This window comes from Etheostoma spectabile, chromosome 15, assembly GCF_008692095.1.
Source record: "Etheostoma spectabile isolate EspeVRDwgs_2016 chromosome 15, UIUC_Espe_1.0, whole genome shotgun sequence".
Lineage (NCBI taxonomy): Eukaryota > Metazoa > Chordata > Actinopteri > Perciformes > Percidae > Etheostoma > Etheostoma spectabile.
This window is the reverse complement of record NC_045747.1, coordinates 1,762,107-1,770,926: the sequence shown is the minus strand read 5'-3', so window position 1 is coordinate 1,770,926 and position 8,820 is coordinate 1,762,107. Positions and strand designations below refer to the sequence as shown.

Genomic DNA, 8,820 nt, shown 5'->3' with positions numbered 1-8,820 from the left:
CACACACACACACACACACACACACACACACACACACACACACACACCACTGGAGGCTGGTCTAACCTTTGAAGGTCAAATGTGGAACCAAAGTGACATCTAAGTTGGGGTGCATTAACCTCTGAACCTGCTCACGCAGTCCGTCGGAGACACCTGTCAGACTGCGTCATGTAACCAGACGTTCCGTACTCAGGGGTGGTCGGGCACTTTTAGAAAGGCCAAGGCCTCAGTGGGACTCTAACGGTTCGTGATGGTGTCACCATTAGGAACTCGTCGAACTTTTCACGACTTCAGTCTGTTTTACTCTCAGAAAAACCTTCGAGCAGGAAGTATATTTGCGCCGGACATCCAGAATGAGTCTGATAATTTGTTTGGTGTTTGGCTTGGTTGATTTACAGCGAAGGGAAGATATTACACTGCTGTCTGTCCTCAGCAGTTTCTGGGAAATGATTGCCAGGGTGGAACCTGAGATCGTTGTGCCGTTCAAGCACCGTAACTCAAACTTTATTTTTATTTTTTTTATTTAATTTTTTTCTTCCGCTGCTTTATTGGCATCCATGGATGATTTACTCTAAATGAGAGTTAGCAGCGTGTTTTTGCGAGCTTGTTTGTGTGCCTATGAGTGTGATGTCTGAGTGCATTTATCTGTGAAATATGTGATTGGTTCATGGTTTAATTTGCGTGAGAGAGTACTGGGTGAGTGTAATCAAGTTGATTGTGTGTTTGTGCTTTTGTGCGTGTTTTTCATACGGTGTTTACCTGAAGGCCACAGTGAACCAAAATGTCTCTCTTACAAATTAAGGTTACACTCTATAAAGTTTGATACATCACCAAATCTGTTATGTAAATCACACAACAACTTGGCTCTTGATTTATGTTGCCAGAGAGATAATCGTGACAAGCTCATGTACTGCCTGGATGATTGCGAAGTGGAGCTGGCAGAGTGGCTGTGTTGATGGACACAGAAAAACCTCTTTCAGTTAACATTGAATTATCATGCGATTAATCATATGAGACACAATGACAGATAGTAGGCTAAATGTCATCCACTTATTTATTGCGTGATGAACAGGATTCAGAATGTGGCTATAGTCGAATCGTGATTTATGGTCCTGCAGAGGCTCCACGCAGCGCTTTCGCCGTGGTATGTAAGTGGCCTGAAGTTTATACTGCGTCGATCTCTGTAGGAGAATAGCAGGGCCAGCATGGCTGTGTGTGTGTGTGTGTGTGTGTGTGTGTGTGTGTGTGTGTGTGTGTGTGTGTGTGTGTGTGTGTGTGTGTGTGTGTGTGTGTGTGTGTGTGTGTGTGTGTGTGTGTGTGTGTGTGTGTGTGTGTGTGTGTGTGTGTGTGTGTGTTTGGAATAGCAAATAGCTTTGGAGCGAGTAGCGACTCTAGAGGCATAGTGAGAGAAACAAAGAGTCTCCCCTGTTCTTTCTGACCACGGTCGGAAATCTGTAGAAGTTAACCCTCTCCTTGATTTCAGGTTGTTTAAGGAGAAGGAGAACTCTGAAATGAGTCGGCGGAAATGCAACGCTACCAAGCAACGGCCAAGCGAGATAGAGTTACATTTTTTCGAGAGGCGCACGTCAGGCTACGGCGTTGTCTCCCATGGTACCCACGTACGTCCCCAAAGGCGTCGCCGTATCGCAGAAGCATAAATCACGCTTAATGCACACAACTAAATGACAGATATTAAATCATTTCTATCTAGTGTTAGCTTAAATAAAATGGGTATCTTATCTTATTTATGAAAGAATGTTTTTGTCAAATATGATGTATGGTAGTATGCATAGAAATCCCATTATGGTCTGCATGTTGAAGATAAGTCAGTGTGCAGAGAGCTTCTGCTCCCAGCTGCCCTCTGCCAATAAGATGAAGACGACGGCTGGATGTTACTTAACAGCTGCAGAGGTGATTCTGTAAAACTTACACTGAGAGCAGCCTCGCCTTCACAATGACTTAGCATCTGAAATACAGCTGCAAAGATTAAATTGATTAGTTGTCTATTATTATTAAATCAATCGGCAACTGTTTTGATAATTGATTAATCGGTTTGAGTTCTTTTTTTATGAAACAAGGAAAAAAATCTCTGATTCCAGCTTCTTAAATGTAAATATTTCCTCTTTAGTTGCAGCCCTAACTTGAAAGACTACTAATTTCATGTTTTTTTTAAATTGCAGATCCATTCACATCCTGACAATAGCAAACCCAAAGCACCAAATGCATTTTTGCAATAAGAATGGACAGGGGTTAAGTTGGGATTTGTTATGTGGGGGGGCTCTCCCAATGGGGGTCCGGGGGTATTCTTCTCCCCCCCATGAATTTTCTTGAAGAGTTTTGTACAAAGACATGGAGAAGTCGAGTCTTACGTGACATGTCTAATACTATATCATATATACAAGTATTAGGGCATTTACATTAATCAGTATAAGAAGGGACCCATACAGTGTGCTAAACATAATGAACCACATGACATGACAGCATATGCATTTTCCTTACCTTGTCATTCAAGGCCAGGGCAAGTTTTGTGCGACCAACGTTGTGCTCTCAGATGAACTTGACAATGTTGACCATCGTGATTAAGCCTCTGAAGAATACGACCGGGTTCTGATTGTTCACATCTCAACTCCGCCGAGACAGAATAGCCATGCCATTTCAAAAATCATTTCATTTCTTGTCAGAACTATCATGTTTTCAATAGCATCCCTTTCATCAAATTTGATGTGACATATTTCCAGTAGGCAACTGACTGCAAGCAGGCACATCTGGACACAAAGAAGCCGGCTTATGTGCCGGGCTGAGCCCCGGAGAGCCCCGGCCCAATCTAACCACTGAGAATGGACAATATTTAACAGACTACTGGCCTGAATTAACCAGGGTGAAGATTCTGCTGTACAAGAGTGGCAAGGCAGTGAAATATATAATAAACATTAGCCACTCAAATGTAGAACTCCACAATTCAACTAACCCTTATTTCTGAGTTTCAACCTCAACATCCTAAAAGCCACATGAAGCCTATTTTCTATCAACCACACCGACTCCTGGACTAACTCGGAGCGAAAGGACACTGTGGCGCAGCATGTGCCGGATGGTGTGGCGGCGTGTGTTCCGGGTGAATCCAACTGCTCCGGGTTCAGCAGAAGGTGCATGCTAGCTGTGGGGCAAATTTGCTTACAAGGCACACTTAATAATTTGCACCATGTGTGATGTGGAACTTCTAATTCTCACGGGTAATTCCACTGATGCCTTCCTTAAGTGGCGCTCTGGGGATCCATCTCTCCTCCCTTCCTTTCCTTTCCCCCTTATTGCATGCTGCTGTTCCCTCACATCTCTGTGGTTTCTGTCTCACTATTTCAGCCTCCTTTGACTCTTTCCTAACTCTCTACTCCCTTCAGCTTTTTTTCTGTTTCTTCTGCTTCTTTATCCTTGTGTCTCCCTGCGCTGTCTGACTTTTTCTCTCTGCTTCCTCTGTACCTCCTCCCCATCCCTCTCTCTCTCTCTCTCTCTCCCTTTTAATCCCTTTTTTCCCTGATCAGTTACACACCACTGCTGCACAGACTGTGTTAACGTAACCACCCAATCTGACATCACTGACAATAATAAGCCGTTTCCAAAAATACCCAGTGATACGGTGGTTTTGCCATTACGTTCTCCAACTCAATTTGCCTGCGTGTGAATACTCAGCCTGCAGTCGTTTTTATCTTGAGTGTGTGTGTGTGTGTGCGTATCTGTGACAGGGAGACAGCAATTGCCTTCAAACCAAAGCAATAGCCAGTTTACAGGCCAGCAAAAGGCTTTACAGCTGCCACAGCACTGTTCCGCTATATAACTGCCCGTTGACATGTCTGTGTTGTGACATTTAAAACTGTCCTGAGAGATGTATGAACATATACACGTCACACAGCAGTTCCCAAGATGTAGAAAATAACACACCGCACGGCTCATGCACATGCACAGCACACAGTGGTACATTTACTTCTTACATTCTTACTTCTACTACTTACTATTTACATTTGTTCTGTACTTCAGTAGAAATATTAATGCCACTTTCTACTCCTACTCCGCTACATTTAAGAGAGAAATATGGTAGTTTTACACTTCACTACATTAATCTGACAGCTTGAGTTACTAGGTACTTTACAAATTAACGGTTTTGCACACAAAACAAATGTATCCAATGTTTTATTATAAATTAAACTAACCAACAATATTTGATTTGATTTGACTTTTAACCCTTTAACCCTCTTTTTGGTGCTTTTCTTTGGTTTCCAGTTTCTAAAATGTGAGGCTTTTTTTCTGCATTGAGTACTTTTACTTTTAATACTTTAAGTACATTTTCCTGATAAAACCTACGTACTTTAACTTAAGTTACATTCTTAATGCAGGACTTTTACTTGTAACAGAGTACTTTTATAGTCTGCTATTAGTACCTTTACTCAAGTAAACAATCCCAATACTTCTTCCACCACTGGCAGCACACACCCGCTACCACACGCACACACGCACACATGCACATATGCACATATGCACATATGCACATATGCACGCATCTTGATATGAAAGAATCTAAGTGAAAGTGTGCAAAAAGGAACAAGCGGTGGGAGTGAGAAAATGTCAACAGTGTGTGACATTAGATGTGGTCCTGGAGGGCCGGAGCTGTCAGTGCCGAGGCCCCGCGAGGAAGGCAGGTTGCCAGGCCGCCTGTCTATTTCTGCCCACTGACATGGTAGTGCACCGGCTGACATGTGGTCATACTCTGTCAGATAGATGCAGACCGACTGATGGACAGAGAGAGATACAGATAGCTAGATAAATCGACTTGAAGGCACGTGCGCGCTTCACTGCGAGCGGTGTGACTCGAACCCAGAGGCGTCCGATGGGTCCCGAACACAAAGATCACTTATTGGCCATTTTCAGAAGTCATAAAAGGGCACTTGGTGCAGGGGGTTTATATAAGAGCAGGCTTCTTCTTTTATTTCTTTCCTTTTTTTATAACAACTTAAAAAAATTTGCAATATGAATACACTCTTTGTCATCACAACCCACCCAGAGAAAAATCACAGCGCGGCAGTAAGCATGATCGGTCTGGGTACACTAAAGGCAATGAGTCACATGAGTTCTATATCTATACATTTTTCATGTTATTTCTTGTTATTTATTATGCTTGAGTAAATAAACCCAAAACAAAAGTGGTTAAAAGAATAATATTAATATTTAAATAAATCACTGGGAGAGTCCGGGTCAGACTGCCTCTGGATATAAAACTGAGATCAGCTCCTATTTTAAAGATTATCTTCTGCTTGTTCAACGGTTGTTTGGTAAATTGCTTTTAAACACATTTAGAGAAGATTTTAATTGTTATTTATATTCCCAATCAATACTTGTCATTCTGGTGCTGGTATCTCTTCTTCCGGGCTGGCTAAAACCTCTTTGGGGGGGGGGGGCGCCAAAATTCCTCTATGCAGGAAATATCCTGATAGTGGTTGATTGGGTGATCAAGTCAAGTTTATTTCATCCATAAAAATGGAAATTACAGTGCTCATACCCGCCTTAATGCCCTAGAAGCCAGAGCATAAATACAATAAATACGCTATACACTACCATACAATACATAAATATAGTACAAAAATGGACGTTTAAAGGGCTTGTTGTGCTGTCTGATAGTCGGAGGTATGAAAGAGAGAGCATACCGCTTAGTTTGTGTACAGGAGGCCTTAGCCTACCGCTACGCTCCATAACCCTGCCAGTCAGATCACCATGAAGGGGGGGGACCTGTGTGAAGAGGGGGACCTATGTCATTTTTACCAGATGATCGTCATAGACCTGATCCACTGATTCAGCCCTTTTAGTCACTCTATCAGTCCTGGCCTCCTCGGTTACCCTCTCTGTGCTCCCAATCATTTCCTTAAGTCTTTGTCTTTCATCAGAAAAGTCTATTTCGTCAAATCTATTATAAAAATGATTTAGGTTATTTTGCTTATTCCCTTGTGCCATTTAACTGGAATCTGTTCACCTTCCCTTTCCCTGCATATCCACTCATTGACCCCATTCCTTCCCAGACTTTCTTCATATCATTGTCTTTAAAATCATTTTCTATTTTGCATCTATATCGATATTTCTCTTTATTATTTTAAAGTTCTTTATGGATCTTTTTCAGTGCATCCTCGTCTCCCCTAGCAAAGGATTTCCTTTTGTCATTAATTAACCTTTTACTTAATCATGACCCTTACATGTCCAAAACATTAGACCCCGAGGGACCTGTGACCTAAACCCAACGTGCAAGAAGGACTTGAACAAACAAAATAATAACTAAAGATCCACTTTTTTTGTGAGCCGAGCCCAAGGACAGTCCTACCTGTTAGCTCCAACCCGATAAAACCCTGACAGTGGTAAACAAGAGAGCTAAATGATTGCTCATTAAAAAGAGATAAACATTGCATGCTAAGCTCAGTACTGGGCAGCACGCACTGTGTCATCAATTAATGGTGACTTATTTGTCACGAGTTAATCACATTATCAATAGCGGCAGTTTAATATAAATGGAACTCATTATCAAAATGTCAGCCGTGTTTGAATAAATAGCATAACAGCAGAAGTTTCATAGAGAATCAACTCTTCTCATAGTGTTTCTGCGTTTTTATTTATTTATTTTTGATTAATTATAGAGCAAGAATAGATGTTGAAACACTTTTACATTACATGTCGTTAACTGATGCTTTTATCCAAAGCGACTTACAATTGCTACATATGTCAAAGGTTGGACGCCTCTGGAGCAACTAGGGGTTAAGTATCTTGCTTGATGCATCACAGTGGGAATTGAACCTGGATCTCCAGCACCAAAGACATGTGTCATATCCATTGCACCATCACCACCCACAGGTCAGCCAGTGTCATTGGCGATAAGGTGACTTTCACTAGGCTGCACGCAGTGTTGGGAAGGTTACTTTGGAAATGTAATTGGTATACTGATTACAAGTTACCCTATTGAAAATGTAATAAGGTAACTATTTTAATAACTTTATCAGTATTATGACTTTTTGATTACTTTTCTACATTTCTAATGAACATTTTCAACTGTTAACTATTTTCAAATGCTAAAAGTGCCTAAATACGTCTTAGCATTTTCACCGCTATGTCACACGGAAGGTAGGCATGTCTTCCATACTTTTTTTTTTTTTTTTTTTTTTTTTTTTTTTTTTGTTATGACCCCTTGCAGTTACTGTAAGGCCTCGCCGCTGTGTGATGGAGAGAGCACACTGCAGCGACAGATTCCAGAGGTTGGAATCACTGAGTTGTGGTTGTACTGGAAAAGTGACTCAAGTGAAAAAAAACACGGGTACAGATTTTTTTTCACAAGCTCTCAAATCATATTCTACAAGCGCTCACATCGCATCTACGCGCTCTCACTTTTGCAACAAATTTACCTTCATAAGAGGGGCTCACGGCAGCTCCCGTGGTTGAGCACAGTTTTTTTCCCTCCCATCCTGTAGTCTACTCGCGCCCCACCGGTTGAGAACCACTGCTGTAAGCCATGTGTGTCAGACATATGGTCCATGAGCCAGACCTGGTCCGCCAAAGGGTCCAATCGGGCCCACTGGATGAGTATGCATAGTGTGGAAATTTCAGAGAAATAATTAATTCCAATTCCAAAGTTACCACTTTAATCTCAGAGAATATCCAGGTTCTTTTTCCGTAAATTTATGACTTTAATCTTAGAAATTCTAAAGTTTTTTCTCTGAATATTACCCTTCTCTCCCGGGTTTGTAACATTAGTTCTTTTCCTACAATGGCCTTAGAACGCTGTCGTAGCACTGAGTGGTTTACTGGTCTGGCCTACTTGAGTTTAAATTAGGGGTATGTGGCCCATGAACTAAAATGTGTTTGACACCCTAGCTTAAGAACCAAATTTACAAACCTGCAGAGGTTTCCTGAGATTGGACATCCACATCAATAGCGTTTTCACCGCTGGCAAACATTCTTTGCAGTGCACGATTATATTCCGACGCTTCTCAGATTTCTGTATAAAATCTTTTTACTTTTTTATTTCCAGCACTGCAATGCGTTTTTATCCATAGCCATAGGGACAACTCTCAGACAGCTCATGAGGCATTTTAAAACTTTAATGCGTAAATAAAGGTAAATAAAAGTAAATAAAAGTAACTCACTCCATGATAATCAACAGCATTGAGGGACAGTGGGCTGGAGGAAGGACGGGCATCCTGGCAAACATTTGAATGGCCTGACGGGTAGTTGGAAGGGCACCTAGAAAATGCTCAGAGAGACAGACAGCGAGACAGTGACCTACACATTGTTCATAAACAGACAGATTGTGGAAAGAGAATAGGAGACTGAAGGACAGACACACAGGCGTACAGACAGTGCAAAGGCCAACAAACAGACTTTAGAACAGTGCTTTAGACAGACAGATGGACAAACACAGCAAGGTGATAAACGCTTAGTCAGGCGGGACGGGAGTGCTATTCATCTGCTCTCTGAGTCATCACGTAGTGTGTGTGCTCTGGCTCTTGGAGTGTGTTCAAAACATGCACACTCTGTATACCCTCACAGAATTATCCATGCCTCCATTTGTCTGTCTCTCATTTGTCTATCTGTCTCTTCACTCTTCCCTATTTGTTGGCATTGCTTTAAACCAATCACAATCGTCTTGGGCGGCCCTAAGCGCCGGACAGAGCCACGGTCCCTCTGCAAAATAGTCTCGGGAAGGAACTTGTTTTGATGGAACATGTGTAAGTTTAAAGGTTGTTTTTGTCGTGCAACAGAAGACTCAGATTGGACAGATAGTCTAGCTAGCTGTCTGGA

The 8,820-nt window shown here is 41.8% G+C and overlaps 1 protein-coding gene across 2 annotated transcripts in view; it reads left to right on the top strand.

Annotated features, from left to right (window-relative positions):
- The window catches only part of grin2ba (glutamate receptor, ionotropic, N-methyl D-aspartate 2B, genome duplicate a), a 150,456-nt gene that overhangs the window by 89,648 nt on the left and 51,988 nt on the right, over nt 1-8,820 (top strand). The gene's annotated exons all lie outside the window — the stretch shown is intronic.